This window comes from Ochotona curzoniae, unplaced genomic scaffold (genome assembly GCF_017591425.1).
Source record: "Ochotona curzoniae isolate NIBS_2020 unplaced genomic scaffold, NIBS_Ocur_1.0 contig_2210, whole genome shotgun sequence".
Lineage (NCBI taxonomy): Eukaryota > Metazoa > Chordata > Mammalia > Lagomorpha > Ochotonidae > Ochotona > Ochotona curzoniae.
In genome coordinates, this window is record NW_024465369.1 from 43,330,650 (window position 1) to 43,352,092 (window position 21,443).

A 21,443-nucleotide genomic window follows, 5' to 3' on the forward strand; every position below is an offset into this window, starting at 1 on the left:
CCATAACACACTATGTGATTTGGGGAAATCTTACAACCTTTTAGCCTTAATTTTCTTTTTTTTTTCAGTCCTAGGCTTATATTACTTCTGCCATCATAGAAAACATATGACCAGGTAGTTACTGTCTCTGGAAAGTTGGAGCAGACCATAGAAAATCACTAAGAAAAATAGGGAAATAAAATGAATAGGTTTGTTAGATTCATCATAAAAATGATCAGGTTCCACTCACTTAAACAAGAGAACTGTATTGCCTCTTATTTATAAATACTGGAAGTCCAAGATCATGGTGTTGGTAGGGTTGCTTCCTCCTGGAGAATGAATGTTTTCCATCTGCTGGTTCTTTTCCCAGTGCTGTGCTAGGCTAAAGCCAGCGGACTAGGAGCTTCTTCTGGGTCTCCCACATGAGTGGTGAAGGTGTAAGTTCCTGGGCTATCTTCTGCTGCCCAAGGAAATCAAATTTGTAGGGCTTCAACTGGCATTCATATGCAATGATATAGGTGGCAGCTGGACCTGCTATAACACAATATCATTCCTAAAGCCTCATTTTAACTGTGCTCTTGGAAACGACCATTTTCAGATTAAGTAATAATCTGAGATTAAATCTAAGAAGTATTAGTAGTTCAACATATAAATTGGAACTAGGAGACAGTGTCACAATTCAACCAAGAACGCAAGAAAAACTATATAGTCTGTCTCTTTCTATGCTGTGGTTGGTAGGGTAAAAATTTGATTATGATCGAAAAGGATACCATGAAACCCTATTTTATGAGAAGATACAGACATACATTACTTTTACCACCAGCTGGATTAAAAGAGATTTATTATTAAGCAATACTCATCAAAAACTTAGTATGCAGTATGTGCATTTAGAAATATATTTAATCTTTTGCAAAGAGCCACACTTTGAGGCCTTTTAAAATTATTTTATTTTATTTTATTTTGTTTTTCTCTGATGGGTCATGGAAGACCAACATGTAAATCCAAGATCTGATCCTAGGTACTACATTCTTTTTAAAAAATTGTAACTTAAAAGTCAGGGTCACAGAAGAATAAAAGGGGGTGTGGAGAGTGAGAGCAGTATTCCCTCCATAGTCCACTGCCTCAGATGTCCACAATATTCAGGGATGCCCAAGTGGAAGCCACGAGCCAAGAGCTTCTTGCAGGTCTCTGTAGATTACAGGGGTCCAGGCCCTTGAGATACTTGCTGCTTCCTTTTCCATGCCAATAGTGGGAAACTGGATCAGAAGTGGAGCACATAAGAAATGGACCAGTGTTCATTCTGGATGTTGGCTTTGTATGTGGCAGCTTGACTCACTACACTACAACATTGGCCCTGATACTAGACTCTTAGACGCAGTGCAAGACATGGTGAGCTAAGCTGCCTCCCAAGATAAATGATGTGGTAAATATGTATTTTGGAATGGTTTCAAAACTTTCTAGCAGGGTTCAGGACTCATTACCTTTTTATTTATGTTTTATGATTGATTAATTTATTTGAAATCAAAGTTAAAGAGACAAGGGAGGAGCAGAGATCATCCATCTACTCTTTCACTCTCCAAATAGCCACAATGGCTGGACCTGGGCCAGATGGAAGTCAGGAGTCGGGGACTCCATTCGAATCTTCCATGTGGCTGGCAGAAGCCCAAGTAGTTGGGCCATCCTGACTACTTTTCCAGGCATATTAGCAGAGAATTGAAACGGAGCAGGCAGGACTCTAACATGGTAATAAAGTGAAACCGAAAGATGAGTAACTTTAAAAAAAATAATAAAAATAAAAACAACAATAACAACAACAAAAAAAATCCAAGTCTAAAGGTGCTTAAAATGTGTCCTATTATATTGAATTAGAAACTTAACTGAAGGTGAGGAAACAAAAAACAAAAATATTTGGTCTCTTTTGGAGAAATACAGATAATTATGAAACAACTTAATGGGTGATTTAAACCACTTCCCATTGAAATGAAGACTGTAAACTCAGGCAAAATATAATCTCCACATAGCTCTTTGCAGATTGGGATAATAATTATTCTTGCTGCATTGACACCAATTTTTCCCCAACGTTTGTAATTCAATGGGAATCTGTCATGTAGACATCAGTTAAAGGGGCCACTGCACACATGATAAAGAGATTTGAAGATGTTTCTTCAGAGGCAGGGAAGCTCAAGACAGAATAACAGATGAGTTTCTAATGAAAGAGAGTTGGGAATTACCTAATTATTGCCTTTCCACAGAGGTGGCAAATGTGTCACTAGAGCCCTTAGGGAGCCTAGACTGCAAAGGAAAGGGAGCAGGCAGCTTCAGCTAGGAAGCCTAAGAAACATGAGAAATAAAATAGCACAGCTGGCCAACTATATCCATCCAGGTAATATTAATATACTTATTTTTCTGTCGTTGTCCAGAATGGTTTGTTCTATTCTTATTTTAAATAAAAAGTATTTATTAGTATTAGTTCTTGCATATCATCCAATTCCGTGAGTTGAAGGACCTGGCTTGATTACATTCACAAGCATTGGAGGGAAGAGATCAAAAGCTTACCAGAGGAAGAAAATGCATTTTCATACATGAAGCATGAGGGTCAGTGCTGGAAATGGATTGGATATAGGTAGGAAAACTGGCACCAAAGTGCTTAGAGGAAGGTTCAGATTAGGCAGAAGTTAATGAGGCAATTTTCATAGGAGCTATTCGTTTGAAATTCCTGAAGGTAACGAAAACTGTTTTGTCAAGTAATTAAGTAAACAGAAATCTGGTCAGCGAGGAATGAAGGAATGAGGTAAAGCAGCAGGAGAAGACAAGAAAGTGACTTGAACAGAGGAAGCCCTTAGTCAGTGAGGCAAAGCCCTGTTTTAGTACCGAAGCTGAATTTGTTTCCTGTGGATAAAGAACTCATCTACAAGAAGAGCTGGCCTAAGGCTTAGAGGAGGAGAGAACTGAGCACATTGCATTAGTTTTAACCTTTGAAAAAAATTCTTGATTGTAAAACTTTTTAATATAATAAATAGGGCACAATGCTTTTCATTAATTATGCTCTCTTAACCTTTATCCAAAAATATGTTTCAGTTGGAGAGAAAAATAACATAGTTCCAAAAATAGTGGCTTAAACATAACCCATGTTATTTAAACAGTTATTTCACAAGGAATATATTTTCAGCAAAGCCCCTGACAGATAGATGAGACTGCATGCTTTCCACTTTGCCTGTCTCACCTGGTGGCTCCCAGAAATAGTCCAGTCACTTCAAATTGCTCTTCTCAGCCCACAGCCATCCTGTGAGGTGCAGTTCAGGGTTCAGTGGAGCTAAACTCCCTTTCATATATGAGAGCTTCAGGCACTGAGATGTCATCTAGCTAAAGTGAAAATCCAATTCATTGTAATCTGCTAAAATAAGGGAGGCTAGAATCTGATAGCAACTAGGTAAAGGCAAAGCACCTGTGGATACCGATTCCAGCAACGAAAACTGTAAGGCAATATAGAAAGCTGGAAAGAGGAGCCGGGGCTTTAAGTGATGTGGTGTAAACATATCTCTCCAGTCTGATCATTGATTATTCTCCTTATTAACATAATAATGACTTGCCTAGAGAGGGTGGGGGGTGTCATTTCAATAGCGGGAGTTGCACATTTAAAATCCATCCCACTTTTATAAAAATGTGTTTTGTGCCCTGAAATGTCTAGCAAATGTTGCGACAATGAACTTTTGTAATAAAAATAGTACTATTAAATGGGCCAACAGTTTTTTTTTTTTTTAACATTTTTTTGCCTAGCTTTATCAGAGGGCTAGAGAGAGAAGAGAGAGGAGATACAGAAGAGAGAGAACACATCTTGTAGAACATGGATGACAGGAAAGATAAATTCATTTCTAATACAAAATAAATCTGGAACATAGGCTTAATATTTATATAACATATGCATTTTTTCATATAAAACAAGCATTTTGATAACAAGCACTGAATAATTTAGTTGATGATGAACACTGTTTTTACATTTTGGCATTATTAGACATGTCAGAAACACTATTCACCAGTTGGATATCATTTCATTCCAGATGAAGGAAAACTTGCAGTTAAGCCTCTGAATGCTAGATCTGATTGACTGGGCTCAAATATCAGCTTTCCTTTGAACTTGGAAAGGTATCTGACAAGAAAGCAAGCTCTCAGTGTTAGCTGTTATTGTTTCAATCAGTGAAGGATCACAGATTGTTCAGAAAAGCTCTGTGCTTTACCGATTATGTCATGATTCATACATTCCACATATTTTGAATCAAAAGCCTATTTAGAAGTCTTCAGAACTGGCAAAATTTGGGGCAAGATACTCTTATTTCTCAATATTTGATTTTAGTATAATACTTTTACAAAGTTAGCTTTTAGCCACTGATTATGGTGGCAATTCTGAATAAAGCTCCAATTTTGTTTCTCACAAAAAAATTTGCTATGGTTTTAATTCAAAATTTTTCAGAACATTAGTTTTGAAAGGTGAACAATTTGATATTTTCTCCAGCGTAAAGGTTTCACTGAGCAATTGTTAGGTACAAGCAAGAAAGTAGATAGTATCTGTAATTCAGGCAGATTTCTCACCAAGTCTTCTGTTTGAGTGATGTTACATTCTTTCTTGTAAACTTTTTTTAGCACATTCACTAAACATCTGTTAAGTTCACAGTGTGGCGATTTATAAGTTTCAATGTTTACAGAACACAATATATTGACAATTCAATATCTCTATTTGTATCTGTTACAAAACACCATATACTAATCTAGGAAGCTACCAATGACAATACTTTCTTCTGCTTTATTTTGATTATGACTTTTTAATGGCTAATATGTTAGAAAAGCAACATAGAAAAAATTACAAAGCAGAGTTAACTGAACAAAGTTTGTAACAGTTTGGGACTGAAATGAGTGTTATATGGGCAGAGCAAGCATGAAAATCAACATTTGGCTAGTTCACATAAAAATGAAGGTTTGGTTAAATGGATTACTATTTAATATTGAATTATTTCTGATATGCATGTTGCCATTTGCTGTAAGTGGAAAACAAGCCATTGGTTGTAGCAATACTCATGAATGAAATTCCATTTCACCTGTGTCAGGTACATACGCACATTCTTTACATTCTGTGGGCAGTTACAAAAACTTCCTTTACTTTTCACTTTTCCGTTTTTGTGGGTTTTTTTTTAAGACATGTAGAGAGGAGGGGAGACAGACAGGGAGCTCTTCCATCCTTGATTCACTCCCCAGGTGGCACAATGCCTGGAGCTGTTCCAAAGCCAGGAGCCAGGAGCTTCTTCACGTCTCCCATGTGGATGCAGGGTCCCAAGGCTTTGGGCTGACCTTGACTGCTTTCCCAGGGCACAAGCAGGGCACTAGATGGGAAACTGGCCACTGGGATACAAATCGGTGCCCATATGGGATCCTGGTGCATGCCAGGTGAGGACTCTAGCCACTAGGCTCCTGAACTGGGCCCTTCTGTACAAAATAGTGTGTCTTACTCTCTGATTATAACAATTCCATGATTTAGCATTTAATTGATTACTTTGAATCAATTCCTGGCATCTAAGGTATGGATGGCCTTTTGAAAAATTCAGAAGAACCAACTGATGTCAGTTTTTTACCCTGTTTACTCTTCATGTCAGTTAACATTTTATACTAGTGAATTTGTGTTTTTTTTTTTTATTACAGCAAGTATGTTTCTTGTTTTGGAAATTAGTATATGTAGAAAAGTCACAATTTCTTGTTTACTAAATATGCATTTTATCTGAGTTGTTCAGCATATCTGTGTGTGTAACCTTCAACACTGCAAAATATCATAGTGATAGTCAAGACAGGTTGTAGTAATTCTGTTTCATGCCCATTTTAGTCATTAAGATACAAAGTAGTCTTATGAGGAGTAGTACAAGGATTTCTTAAATAAAAATATTTCCCCAACTAGATGTCACATTCTCTGAAATTCTGCACTTTTTAAAATAGAAATTTCTTTCATTAAAATATTGTCAATAATTTTAGAAGATTTTTTTTTCTCTTATCACAGTAACTTGTGAACAACACACGGGCTCAAAAAGAAAGAAAAGTAATTAGACCCAAATCTGTACCCCAGTGCTACCACAGAGAGCACACTACTGAAAGTAAAACAAGCCACTTAAAAAAAAATGCTTCTATTTTATAGAACATTCTCATGTAATTTATCTCTTTTTTTGTGTTGTATCCTTCAAATACTTTTTATGTAACACAGGATACAGTTCAATTGATCCTCCACTCTATTTATAGTTTTGTTTTGTTTTGTTTTGCAGACAGAAAAGTTTATTTGCGAAGGGACCAGGTGAGCAGGGAAAGGAGAGAGAAGGGAAAGGCACCTCCCAAGAGAAAGCCAGGAGGGGGGGTGCCTCTTGAAAGGGGAGGGAGAGACAGCAAAGGTTTGAGGAAGGGTCTTGGAATTTTAAGCATTCCCTGATGGCTCTTTATTGGTGGTGGTTGTGGGGGACCTACAGGTAAGATGTTCCCCATTGGTGGTCTCTTAATCAGTTAAGAGGTGGGTGGGCAATGCTGGTGTCGCCCACCTGAAGGTGTGGCCAAGACCTCAGCAGGCCTGGATGGTCTCAGACTCCCCTCTTGAAATCCCACATCCTACTTCTGTAGAGCTAAAAGATGATGATGTCTTCTGGCTACTTCCTGCTGAAATGGGGCATCCTTTGGGTAAAGGGATCCCTGGGGGTGTGGATCCATGTAGCAATGATCTGAGTTTTCTATGTTCCCTTCCTCCACATCTTGTCACCCTATACCATCATTGCAGCTATCAGGGTGGGGTCCTAATTAAGAACATCATCCTGCAGGCTTATAGAATCAGGCCCATTGTGGAGCAGGCTTGTCAACTTGAGGTTAAAACAAATTCCAGAACATTTTTGGATCAAGCTGAGGCCTGGGTCTAGCATGGCACAGGGAACAAAAGCAGATTTTCACTTCTGGGCACATGTTGTTATAACAAAGACATTTGAAAGGTGTGGAAGGTTGAGTGGGTGTGAGTCAAGTGTGTTGATCTTACCCTCACCTCCTTGTTTTGTTTCTATTATTAAAACTCTCTCATTAGTTCATCCATGTTCCTAGAAACTTTTGCTGGCATACACAAATATCCATTTCATAACCCAAACATTTTCCTATGTCTTTACAATCTTTATTTCATTTGACTAGAAAATTACAAGCCTAAATTAGCTCTACCTTTATTATTTCCTCAGTATCACATTATAAAAGCTTTAGGGGCCACTGTCATGCCTAAGTAGATTAAACCTCCAACTGCAATAGCCTGCATCCCATGTAAGCACTGGTTTATGTATCAGCTGCTACACTTTCTCTCTGTTGATGTACCTGGGGAAACAATAAAAAATGACCTGAGTCATCCATTGGCCCTATGGGATGCCAGCATTGTAAGCACAGTGCTTAACTTATTATGTATACCACAACTCAAGCTCCCCAAATTTCTTTTAACATCAACATTCAGGCAGGTTTACAGCTTAGAAAAGCCTTAATTTCCACAAATCTACATTTTGTTCTATCTTCCTTCAATCTAATGATTGGAAAAATAGACAAAGGTGACATAAATACTAAAGAGACCATGATGTATTCAAGTATGTGGTTTCCTATAGAATTTGATTAAGAAACTGGGAGTATAAGATGTAGAGACACAGAAATGTCAATGGATAATACCAACACTGGAAGTAGCCAGTTTGTCATAATAGTAAGATTCCTTGTGTCCAGTGTATAAATTTATTCATGCTGTACAGAAATATAACACAATGGTAGGTAAACATAATGCCTGACCCGTTAAAATGTACCATGCATTGGAAGTCTTATCTGTTAAAACGGAATTCTCCAGAAAGGAGGCTAAGAGAAAAATATATATATAACACAAACTAGTATGCATAGGTACAGAAAGAGGCAGAGTTGCTCAGAGGCAGAATTTGAAAATGATCTCAGTCTATCTAACAATGGGATATAGATCTTGGGTACTCTTTTGTGTTATGTTGAGGCAAAGGAAAGACTTTTGTGCTGATCTGTATATTATTCACTTGAGGCAGGCTGCTCCTGGAAAGAAGTGTGGTATAAGGCAAAACAAGTACCGTCAACTATAGCAATTTCTGTTAAGAGCTGGAAGCAATATCCAAGAAGGACTCCAAACTCCTAAGGCTATATATTATTCTTCAAAAAGAATCTGAAGGGCCCATGACATAATCCATGCCTTGTATGCCTCAGATCCTTTTTCTGCAGATCGTCTATAAAAATAAAACAAAACAAAACAAGCAAAAACCAATGACTTTATGCTTCCATTGTACATCTCTCCCAGGTAGATACTGTAAAGATTAGTGAGTCGAAAAGCCCCCATCCTAAAGCTGGCATTGGGGTAAAAATTAAATTCTGTATTTCTCCTAGGTTTACCTTGCCCTCAGCTACTAACTGATACCATTCCAGAGTCACTGGGTATGTATGACCTAGACCCTCATCCATGAGATATTTGAGCCTTTACCCCAGAACTAAACAGGATTGAACCACAAAACGTATGCATAGTAAACATTGAACAAGGGGGTGCCAGTAGATTCTCACATAGATAAACTGGGGGATACTTTTTTCTCCATCTGTATGTAATAATCGTTTTGCCTCCTTGTGTTAATAGGGGCAAGTGCCCCTAACAAGATACCTTTTCCTCTTTATATTTGCTGATTTGCTGAAATGGAGTGACTAGTGTCCAAGCAGGTATTGCAGCTTCTAGTTCACTGCTTTCTTTCAACAAGAGTACTTTCCCTTTAAGATCCAAGATTGCTAAACCTACAATGTGGAGTTGAAAGAACAGAAACACAAATCCTCCAGGGGGGTCACAGTGGAGACAATCAGAAATCACTATTACTTTTCCTATTTGATTCAGGTTTACTTCTTACTAGGGACACAGTACCATATAAAATTATTTAAAGCCTGTACTCCTGTATCCAAGAGAATTGTGTTACATCTTTTTAACTCCCTTACATAATCAATTGCATCACTTTATCAGGTTGGTTTTTGGTTAGTATTATATATGATGTAAAATTGGAATTATAATCCTGGAACATAAGTTATGCTTGCTTTACTAGAAAAGTGGGTTCCATGGCTCACTCAGTTTTGTGTAGATTCTTCTATCAAGCTTTCTGTAAGACCTTCAGTATGACTGTCTGGTCCACATTAGTGCATGAATTGAATACTTTCATATATTGAATCACACTAATATTTCATACCCTATATATCCCATTCTTTATTGTTCTTTAAATTAATATTGTTCTATATTTTTTAAGTTCCTGATCAAGCTGATTGGCTGTGTTTATGCGTTTGTACTGCATTGCATTTTTTGCCATCACTGTTTTTACACAAGGTGAATTTCCATGCAAAAAGCCTGAAGATTTGTTCATTAGATTTTTTTCCCCTCATAATTTGTTTGCAAACTTTCCCTGTGTAGGATGATAGGGAAGCTGTCATCGATTTCTGGTTTGAATCAATATATAGTTTTAAGGTAATAGCGAACAAAACGAGTTTTCCTTTCCTGTCATATACCCAACATGTGTCCATGACAGTGAGAGGAGAGAATTCTGGTTCAATAGCGATGTAGGGTGTGGGCCTTGGGACTTGCTTGTTTTCTTTTTATTTGCATTTTATGGTTAATTAATTTAATTTATTATTTCTGCATCTGCCAAATGCGAGGTGTAATACTTGTATATGACAATGAGTTATGGCCCAGGTTTAGCGTTTGGATATCATTTGGTGCATCTGAAAGAAGGTAGTTGATAGGGCTAGTTCTATCCAGTATCATGGCTTTTTCTACCAGAATCCTTACTTTTCCTGTGTGATTGATTCTTCATGTAACATCTCTTCCCACAACTAATATTCTTTTACATTCATCACAATACTCAAACAGTCTGGTTTCTGGTGTATCTTTTTAGAAGGACATCTGGTTGGATGAAGATCCAACTCTTATGAATTAATTCAATCTTAATAATTTCCTTAGAGGTCCCATTCTCCAAAACAGGTGAGTCTGAGTAGCAAGGCTCCAACAACAACAACAATAATAATAAAAAGCAATGACAGCATCTCATAACACAGTGCTATTTCATGTGCCATCTGCTCCATTTCTGAACCAGATCTCTTAATATGCTTGGGAAAATACTGGAAGATTATTCTAGTAGTGTAACTCCTGTGGGAGGCCTGGATAGAGTTCCAAGATCCTGAATTTTGGATGGTTCCGTCCTGATTGCTTCAGCCATCTTGTTGGTGAACAAGCTGATGAAAGATTTCTCTCCCTGGTTTTCTCTCCCTTTCCCTCTTCTCCCCTGTCTCCCTTCTGCTTTCTCTCCCTACTCTGTCACTTTGCCCTTCAAACAAATAAAATAAATCTCTAAAGTAATATACAAAAATTTAGATGCCCTTGCAGATAGCATTGATTCAAAAATGAAGAATAGCTGGTTATCAAAACTGGACTGAAACCGAGTGTGTAGAAAGAAGCAAATAATAAGTTGTCTTTCTTGGAGATTGTGTGGTCATTTATTCACTTCACTATAGATATTGTTTTTCCTGTTCACTAAAGTAAATTAAGACATACATCTTATAGCATAGACCTTTGGTTTCCTTTTGTTTTTCCTTTGAGCTTCCTACAAATAACACTGGATGGTATCTGAGCTCAGTAGGCTTTTATAAATGTTCCCTTAGCAAACCTATACCTTTTCAAGTAGTTGAAACAGCATAAATAAATCTGTTACATGACACTGTGCTCTTACCATGCCAGTAAACATAAACAAAAAAGCGCCAATAAATACTATTTTTCTAGCCTGAAAGAGAAATCAGAAAACACAGGTGTGTTGCTGTAGAATATTTATCTCCATTCTTGTGAAAATTCTTTAGACACTAAATAGAAATTATTTCATTCCCTACTGCAGAAAAGTGATAGAATAATATAAAATCATTTCTGTATTAAAAATGAATAACTGGAGGTTTGTTCCATTTTATTAGAGGTTATAAAAGTGCTGCATTTAAATGTCAACTGCTTTTCTTTTACCATTTTAGAGTTTCAGGAAGTTGGATGTGAGTGAAGAAGTGATAAAATTGAGTGATAAAATTAGTACAGATAATCTATGTACTCAAATCAGGATGGGGCATGCGATAATAAACTGAAAAACAAAGAAATGGAATTTGTATTAGGGATTTTTTATATACATAGTAAAGAAGCACTTAGGAAACATCTCACAATCATTGACAAGCTGTGTGCAACTGTTTGATCAATTTAAAGTTATTTTTACTCTTAATGTATTGTATAGCTATAAATAGTACTTTGTGGTATTTCTGAGGGGAACAGGATATTTTTGAGTGTGCATGTGCTACATTTTAACCTCAAAAGTGCTTACTTGCTAGACAAAAGTCACAATAATCCTTGGATCCAAGGCTATCAGTGAGCTTTGTATTCACCAAGAGACTTGAAAATATGTTTGGAGTTATCTGTGCCTTGCAGATGCTCCTAATCCACAAAGAAAATTATTTAATGGGAAATTTATAGCCCATAAAGGATTGCGCAGCTTAAAAATTGGATTGCATGGCTGACCACAGTGCAGACATAATCCCAGCAAAGCCTCATGTGTGTCTATTGGTCTCCCAGTCTCTGAGTAACAAGAGCATTTCACTCTGTTTTCTGTGCATGTGGCTAACAGCTACCTCTCAGCCACATGGATAGCTCCCGGGGCCTGACCCTAGAAGCATGGAGCTCATGATGAAGACAGCATGAATAATTTTTAGGGAACACTCTTAAGTGTCTGGCCTGTTGGCTTAAAGTTTAACTATTACGAGACTGGAAATTTCTCCCCCCCTCCCCAAATTGATATACATTTCCTTAAGATTTCTAAAATTATAGAAAACAGTATAACTCCTCTTATCAGGATGCACAAAGGAAAGGAGCATAAAATATTTGTTTTCAGAGGCTCGCCTAGATCAATGTTTTCTGTGCCATAGGTTATAGTTATAATTAAGTAGCAGATGATTTTTCCAAAAATTCAAAAGCTACTTTTCCATTAAAATAAGTACATATATTTGAAAAATTATAAGCATAAAAATCCACACCAAAATACCCTTTGGTTAATTTAAGAAAATCTTGACTGTGCTTTAATTTATTCATCTAAAAATCCAACACTAGAATTCATGTCGATTCTGTTTATAGTTCTGGAAAGCAAAGGCCACTCAATGGGAGGACATAAAATATTATGAATGGGCAAACACTGTTAGAAATATTTAAGGGAGGCCGGCACAGTAGCCTAATGGCTAAAGTTCTCAACTTGCACAAATCAGGATCCCATATGGGCACCAGTTCTAATCTTAGCAGCCCTGCTTCCCATCCAGCTCCATGCTTGTGGCCTGGGACAGCAGTCAAAGATGGCCCAAAGCCTTGGGATCCTACACCAGTTTTGGAGACCTGGAGAGACTGTGGGCTCTTGGCTTCAGATCAGGACAGCTTTGGCCTCTGCGATCACTTGGGGAATGAATGGAAGACATTCCTCTTTGTCTCTTCTCCTCTCTATATATCTAGCTTTACAATAAAAAAAAAAACCCTCTAAAATTTTTAAGTGCTAACTTATAATGTGTTAGCCATTATTTTCTCGTTGGCTTGTACCATATCAATTTCTTATGCTTTATGCAATTATTTGAAATGATACTTTTTAAAAGCATGTAAACCAACTTAAGAATAGATAAAAATAAGTCACATAGCATAGTCAAGGTGTGTTTCTTGGTCTCAGAAACTTGTGAAAGTGCTGAAAGAAGAACAAAAGGAAATAACATAGAGAAAATGTATACCAAATAAATTGGCCTTTCCTATAAAATCAAAGCAGCAGACTAGTGTTGCAAAGAAAAGCTGAATTGTTTGACAGAAAGGGAACGTGTGATTTTGATTTTGAACAGATCACTCCATCCCAGTGTGCTTCTGTGTCCTTCAAGCTTTAGATATTTAATATTTACTGTCCACTAATTTTTCTATTCTACTTGATTTATGCAGTATATATCACTTATGCAGTCTTTCCACTTGATTAGCTTTTCGCCTTATTAGTCCCTCTACTCCTAAGCTCACTATTATCACCATGTTACTGTGCCACTGGCAGGACTGGCTCTGTATCAGCACACCCAGAATTACTAAATGAGAGCTGATTAATAAAGGATCATTTGGGCCCGGCACAGTGGCACAGTGGTTAAGGTCCTCACCTTGCACGCCCGGGATCCCATATTGGCGCTGGTTCTATCCCGGTAGCCCCGCTTCCCTTCTAGCTCCCTGCCTGTGGCCCGGGAAAGCAGTCGAGGACGGTCCAAGGCTTTGGGACCCTGCACCCGCATGGGAGACCCTGAAGAGGCTCCTGGCTTTGGATCAGCATAGCATCAGCCGTTGCGCTCACTTGGGGAGTGAATCATCGGATGGAAGATCTTCCTCTCTGTCTCTCCCCTCTGTATATCTGCCTTTCCAATAAAAATAATAAAAATAAATCTTTAAAAAAATAAAGGATCATTTACACGTTGTGGATTCAAGACACCCTGAAGATTAGAAACATGGCCTGGTTGGTCACGACCCTTGTGTTGGATAGAACAGAAGGGAAGGACCTGTGTAGAGATGACCATCTTTAGGGAATAAATCAGTTTATCTAGGACAGAATCTATCCATAGATGAACAGGGCAGGGGGAATAAATGTCTCCCACAGCTGTCTCTTTTCTAACATATATTTTCTATGTCTGTCTTCCTGATATTGGATAGTACAAGTCAGTACTTTCAGGTTAACTGATTTCTCTGTCACTAGCATTCTACCGTTGAACTCATCCAGTTATGTGCCTTATTTCAGAATTTGTCTAAAATTTTCTTTGTTTCTACTTACACTTCTTAAATAATATGTTAATCACAAAAATGTGCTTCGTTATTTCATTAAAAATAACTATAACAGAAACAGAAACCTTGTCTGGTAACTCGGCATGTGGATCATGTTACTTACCATTGTGTATTTGGTGCTGATCTGTGTTGACTTTTTCCTTGATACTAGGAAACATGGTACTTTATTTGAATGGTGAATTACCTGAATGTCAAATGCCCAAAATGTCATGAATATATGTTAAAATACCTCCAAATTCTGCTGTTATTCAGAATACTTTTCATACTATTTTAGTAGGCTTTTAATTTATTAGATTCATTTTGTGGCAACACAATTCCTAATTTTTAAGTTACACTTCAGGCTGAGTCAGCTGTACTGTTTTATCTATACATTGCTAAGGAATCAGTCAGAACTTATGGAGACTTTGAGTACAGAATCTGAGGTATTTCTCCTGCTTTTTCCTCCTGCTTTGGCATTTGAAACACTTTTATCAATGCATATTGATTTCCAGGGTCCTGTTATCTTCTTTTTCTTTGTGCAAGGGCCATGCTAACCTTCTGTGTATCGTTCTAATTTTAGTATATCTGCTACTGCAGCAAGCACATCTTATTTGTCAATTCAGAAAGATCACAGAGTTTATGCAAGAAATTCAGCTGCCCTAGGACTATGCTTGACCATCATTTGCCTTTGCTTAAATTCCTGTATTTCTCTGCCCTTTTGAATGTGGTGTATTTTAAATGTTATTATCTGTAATTAGTATTCAATTTAATCTATTTGTAAATGTAATTACTTCTTTTTAATAATTTTCTTCTAATTTTAATTTTAAAATATTTTAATTCAATGAAAAAATATGCAACAGGAACAAGTCAAGCTCTTCAGCATTACTTTCAGCATAGCGCTCTTGTTGCCTTGCCCCTTACCCTCCACAGCTGTAACCAAGCTCTTCCTGCAGATACACATCACCCTCACCAAGTACATGTTTTAGGATGGTATTTGTGCAGATTAATGAGCATGATGAAATATTTCTTTTTGATTCATTTCACATTTTTGGGAATGATATTGACACTCCACTTACTTAAATGAAAATAAAATTCGAGTTATTAATTTATACATAACATGACTTTAAATCTCCTCATTCTCTTTTCATTTTTTGTTTTTAGTAACATACAGAACCAACTCTACTTCAAAGATCCGATTCTACGTTCTCAGAACGTGGTGATGGTTTCTATCTACTTCACTTCCTCTCTCCTTCCTTCCTCTCTTTTGTTTTCTTTTAATTTTTTCTACCATTGCCGTACTTAAATACTCATGATATCTTCGATATGTGTGTGATTCATTCTTTTGTCATTCCTTTGGGTTGTTTATGAATGGATAGAATTCCTGAGTAGAATAAATGAGGAAGCACTACTATTCTTCAAATTTCATCCTTAACTTTTTACAATATAGGAAAGCCATACATCCATTTGAATTTGCATCTTGCACAATTACTTTAATTACTAAAGTTTGCGTGGTGAGGATGAAATGTTGCATCTATTGTGCTTTCCAGTCCTGTAGCAGGACTCAGGCTGTGAAATGCACATGCTTTGTTTGGATGGAATCAATGATTTGAACCTCTCAGCAGCATTTACTATAAAAGTTTGCTATTTTCTCTGTGCATTGATATTTCTTCATCCTGAATAAATTACTAATGCAACGATGTGATGACAGAATTAAAAAATAGTAACTGAGTAGATAATTCTAGATATTCAAAAATTATTTGTTAAAATAATTCTGTATTCCAGATATGGTTATTTAATTAGATTATGCTACTTTTATTCAGAATTACTCAAACATTTCAGTTATGTCTTTTTTGTCATGATAGCAGGGATTTTTATGCACCCAGACGTCAAGTCATATCAACTATTTTCTGTGTTGCCCTGGTACCTGTTTTAGTCAAGGAAAATCAAGATTAGTATGTAGATTTTAGAATTACGTAACAAAAGAGATGACTCTGTAATAGTAGGTTTTAAATGCAATTTACTTTTTAAAACATAGATATTAGTTTTTACATTTTATGCGTGTGTCTGAAGTGCTTTACATAAACAATATCCCATAAATAATACCTGATACATTGTACTGAAATAAGCAATATGAGCACTTTTCATATCATGCATTTTATTTCCAATATCTTTTTATTATGCTGCATGGAGAATTTAATAATGCAGTAGAGCTGGATATATTTCTGACTTGACCTTGTAAGAATTATCCTCATTGGACACTTTTCATAACAGTCTAAGAGCAGTTATAATTTGTAATTAATTTAAAATACAAAACAATTTTCATTCCAAAACTTAAGTTTGTAAAACCTATCATTTTGCCTTCACATTTTCAGCCTTCTTTATTAAGATGCTTTTTGATATCTAAATACCTGCCACAGAATATTAGAGATCAGCTGGCACTGTGCTGGTTTAAGTGAGCAAATATTTGTAAAGTTGGAATGATGGCAAAGGCTAAATAAACTTGTGATTACTGGCCTCAAGTACAAGAATTTTAAGTGGTGCACATTGTACATAAAAATAATAAAAAATAATAAAAGTGGCACACATTGGATATTTATTATTTTTTCTGTGACATATTCTTGGAAGAATACTTGCAAAGGAATGTGTACATACATACATAAGTATGTAACTTATGTTAGAAACTTGTACTAAACTGCAAAAAAATACAACAAAATATTATGCAAAGTACCTAAATATGCAGTCTGTGAAAGAAGGAACTCACCATAGAAAGTGGATGAACATTCACTAATAATGGTTTTCAAAGAAATCCTGAATAAACATTTGCACGACTTTCCTGTCTTCTCAGAGAAGAACAACTTTAAAATATCATATTTTTCTTGTGCAATTATATGTAGGTAACACAGTGTATTAACTTAGAGACTCAGGAAAAATAAGCTTTACATACCTTCTGTTACAATAATGTCAGACATAGGTAGAGATATTAAGAAAAATCTCATTTTATTTTTAAAGTTGTACATATGAGGATATTTATTGCGGTGCTATTAAATGCATCTCAGGTTTAAAGTCAACATTAACACACTGTTAACATGTTCAAATACATACAGTAGATACACAATATTTTCTGTTTTTAGAAGTAATTGTTGCAATCTGGATTTTTAAGTATCATAGTACTTGATGATAGATTTGGCATGTACCAAAAACTAATTTTTAGAAAACACATTGAAGTGCTTTAAGCAGGAATAAAAGAAAAAAATCATTAAAATGACCAAATATTCAGATGAATTACATAGATTCAGATACATACCATACCCATGGTATGGAAACCAATAGTGAAAATCATAAATTAAGCTACAGATGAATAAATCTCATTACCAGTTCAAAAGTTTTAATTTATTCCTGCTTTTGTGAAAATCTATAAGCTAAGTAAGATATATTTAAGTGAATATGATAAACTATTGTAACATAAAACAATGTGACATTACTTCAGTGATCAGTACATTCGTTTCCAGAAAAAATACAGATTCTATGAGAATTACATATTTATATTATTCTCAGATACTGCAGCAACATGAAGAAGGTTTTTCCTGTATATTTTGTTGCATTATAATGGGGAGAATTGAATTTGAATATGAACTCTCTACTTTATAGTCTTATAATACATATAAACAATAAATCATAAATGTCAGAAATATACACTTTCAAACTGTGAAAGGGAGAGCAGCTGTTTACCATATATATGTTTTATACAAGACATATTATCCAGGAAAAAAATATAGAACATTATACTAAATAATGTGCAAGTTACTTGGTTATATACTCAAGAATGAGTTGTCCAGACAGAAATTTCTTAAAATACTCAGGATACATTTGTCAGCTACGAAATATTAATTAAAAACAAAAAATTACTATGATAGCAAGTGTTATGAAGCATTTAGAACTGGAACACTTACTTATCATCTAGTAAGAACAAAAAGCACAATTATTTTGACAAATCAAAGTTATTACAAAGCTCAACATTTGCTTACCCTGTTAACCAGCAAATGTAATCTTATGGATACAAGAGTGTATTATTTGTATTTCTGCCATGGAATAAATTTTATAATGCCATGTAGTGGACATAACTCATGCATCTCTAAAACACTAGAATATGTAGACATACTGTGGTATGGCCATATCATTTGTATAAATAATTGTATATATTCATACATATTTATAACAATATTAATATTATTTATAATATATATAAATCATTCTTTTTCCCCCTCTCTTTCTGTGGTTCTGCCTTTCAAACAAATAGATTTGTAAAAAGAAATATGTGTTATTTTTGTAACTCTGAAATTTTAAAAATTATTAAAATGTCCTATAAGCTAAGTAAATACCACAAACATATTCTTTTATAAACTTTTTAAAAGATTTTTTTATTTGAAAGATTGTAGAGGAAAGGGCCCAAAATGTGAATGCAGGGGCCCAGAAGCCTACTTTTTGCTGCCTTCACAGGAACATTGACAGAAAGCTGGACCAGAAGTGGAATAGTTAATGTTTGAACCAGTGCCCATATTAGATGCTGGCAACCTTGGTGGAGGCTTAGTCACTGCACTAGCCCCCCAAAACATATTTTTCAGCAAAAGAAACCAAACGCAAGTGAACATATACTATAAAAAATTCCCTAAATAAAAATAAATGAAATGTATAGTTGCTGTTATTTAATGGGTATTTTGGAAACAATCCAGCAACTGAGAGGAGCTGTGACCTGGAAAATTGGAATATCCTCTTTTCTTATTTGCATGGTGATTATAACCAGTATGTTCATTTTGAGAAATCTGCTTATCTATTTAAATTTAACGTACTTTTCTAAAAGCAGAATACACCTCAATTGGAACAGGAAAACTTTGCATAAAGGCAACACAAAAGGAAATAGGAACACTCTGCATTGATGAAGGTGAAGTGATAAAGCTATTATAGAAAACACTTTACAGTGTGTGAAATTACTGAGCATCCGGATCTTCCACTTTGACTACATACACACATACACACACACACACACACACACACACACACACACACACACACACACACAGAATTACACACTGTATTCTTGGCAGTATCTTTCATAAGAGGTAATAAATGAAAATAACTCAGATTTGCATTGCTATGAATAATCAACAAAATATAGTACATTCCACAGTGGAATGCTATTCACCTCTGTGTCGTGATTTCAAGCGATATCTTTATATACAATATACATCATTATAAACTTACTAGCAAACCATTAATGTTTGGTAAATATTTAAGTTATAAATTCATTACATTGCTCCTACTCTTTTCAAAAAGATTTATTTATTTGAAAGTATTACAGAGAGAGAGAGAGGTTTGAACAAGTGAGAGAAAGAGAGAAAATATTTCATCTGCTCCGTTAACTCCCCGAATAACTGTAAAGACAGCCAGGGCTAGGTCATGCTGAATCCAGAACCAGGAGCTTTGTCCGGGTGCCCCTATGTGTAGTAGGGGCCCAAGCTTCTGGCCTGTATTTTGCTGCTTTACAAATAAATTGTCAAGGAAGCTGGATGTGAAGCAGAGCAGCCCAGGCACAAACTGGTGCCCATACAGCTACACCATAGTGCTGGCCAGTTTCCTGCTTTTGCTGTTCTATGAGACACAGCTTAAAGAATATGTGCTGGTGATGTGGTACTGTGTGTTAAGCTGAGATTTGAACAGATACTGGATCCTGGGTTTGTTTTGGTCTAGACCTGTCTGTCTGTTGTGGCCATTTAGAGAATGAACTAGCATGTGGAAGATTTTTCTCTCCCTTTGCCTTTCTTTCCGTGATTCTAACTTTCAGAATAGATCTTTAAAAAGGAATAAATATAAAAGTTAAATTCTTGAAGATTTATTCACTCATTTATTTAGTTCGTTCTTTTAACTGGTAATGATTTAATTCTGGCTATTTAACATGACAACATGTGTTTTTATATCATTTTATTTTTATATATAAATTATTAAATCTAAACCTGTTTAATATGCTTATTAATATACAAGTTTTGAGATTATAATTTAGTGGAAAACATTAAAGAAGTGATAACCTATGTGGAAAGGATTTGATAAATTTTAACTTGTTTGTCAACTTCTTAGTTTTTTTCCCATTTTCATTTTTAATGGAGGAGACATGTACTGACATAAGGATGGTTTGGTGTTACCCACTTATTTTGTTGGCACACAATGTAATGTTTCTTCTTTCTTTTGATTCCTAAAATAAACACTCTGAATCTTAACTTCCATAATCAGTAAAAAATCTTACACTGAGGAATTGTGCTGTAAAGGACACATTGTTAAAGTGACTGTTTAACAAAGGTAAATGTCAGAGATAAATTTATCAGAGATATTGAAGCTACAAGTATTGTAGCAACAGCAAAAGAAATTAGAAAAAGCATCAAGTTTGTTTACATGGAAAGAGCTACAAGGATTGGCTTTCGACAAAAATCTAGGAACTCTGTGTGAAGCAGAACAGGCTGAACTTTACTAATGTGTAATTTCAAAAATAAACTCCCATGGATCTTATTATTTATTTTATTTCACTTGATATAAATAGGCATGAAAATCTATAACTATAGTTTATATGGGAGGATTGTAATTATTTCTATATACTTAGATATGTATATACTTGAGTATTAAATGATTGGTAAAGTGAAAGGAAAAAGTAGTATTTGGACTCTGTCCCTTTAAGTTTGGCCATGCAAGCCCCAAAATGTTCCTAACTAATCAACAGTAAAATTAGTTTCCACGCAGAAGGTATTAAGCAAAGATGCAGCAAGCTGTTTGCCTGAGATTAAAATTCTGGTGAGCCAAATCCAGCATCGTAAATGTAAGAACACAGTCTTCCTTGGTAGTCTTTAAAACTCTAATCTGTTTTTTTTTTCTCCCTATGGATTTAAGAAGACTTTTGCTCAGCTACTTTTAGTCCAGATGTTCCCCTGATGGCAGTTCCCCATTGTATTTTTTCTTTGATTCTCTGCCTAGTCTGATGGGGTGGGGGTTATAAAATATACACAGGACGCTGCAGTTCATATTTAAGCCCACTAATGAGTGTGCACGCTTTAAGAAGCAGTTTTGAGAAGTATCTAATCTGGGATCATTGCTGGGTAACAGTAGGTTGGCTACCAGATTGGGAAGCCCTAACTTGTTTGAAGATTTTTCTTTTCATTTTTGAGAGCACAGCCATCAGAAGTCTGATTGGAACTTCTGATTTGGAGTTTTGCAATTTTTAAAAATATCATTCTCTTACTCAATCTTCTGTGAGAGGTCCCATGATGGAACAAGATCAAATACCAAAAAAAAAAAAAAAAGAAGTAAAAATTACTAAATTGTGATGTGAAGGGAAGTCCATTACATCAAATAAAGTTGACTGTCTGATTATCCAAAGTTGTTATTTTTGGAAATCTACTTTTGTGTCATGTTCTGACTTTCTGTATCATTTCTAGTAGTCTCTCATTTTCATTTCTTTCCCTATTTATCAAGATTTATTTCTCAGAAAAAAATTTTGTTTTATTCTAAAATCTAAAAAACATTC

At 35.6% G+C, this 21,443-nt stretch overlaps 1 non-coding gene across 1 annotated transcript; it reads right to left on the reverse strand.

Moving 5' to 3' along the window:
• Positions 1-14,377: 14,377 nt before the first annotated feature.
• On the reverse strand, positions 14,378-14,479 carry LOC121150964. Its single transcript, XR_005883066.1, has one exon. It is a non-coding gene; the product is annotated as a U6 spliceosomal RNA (small nuclear RNA).
• Between the last annotated feature and the right edge of the window lie 6,964 nt (positions 14,480-21,443).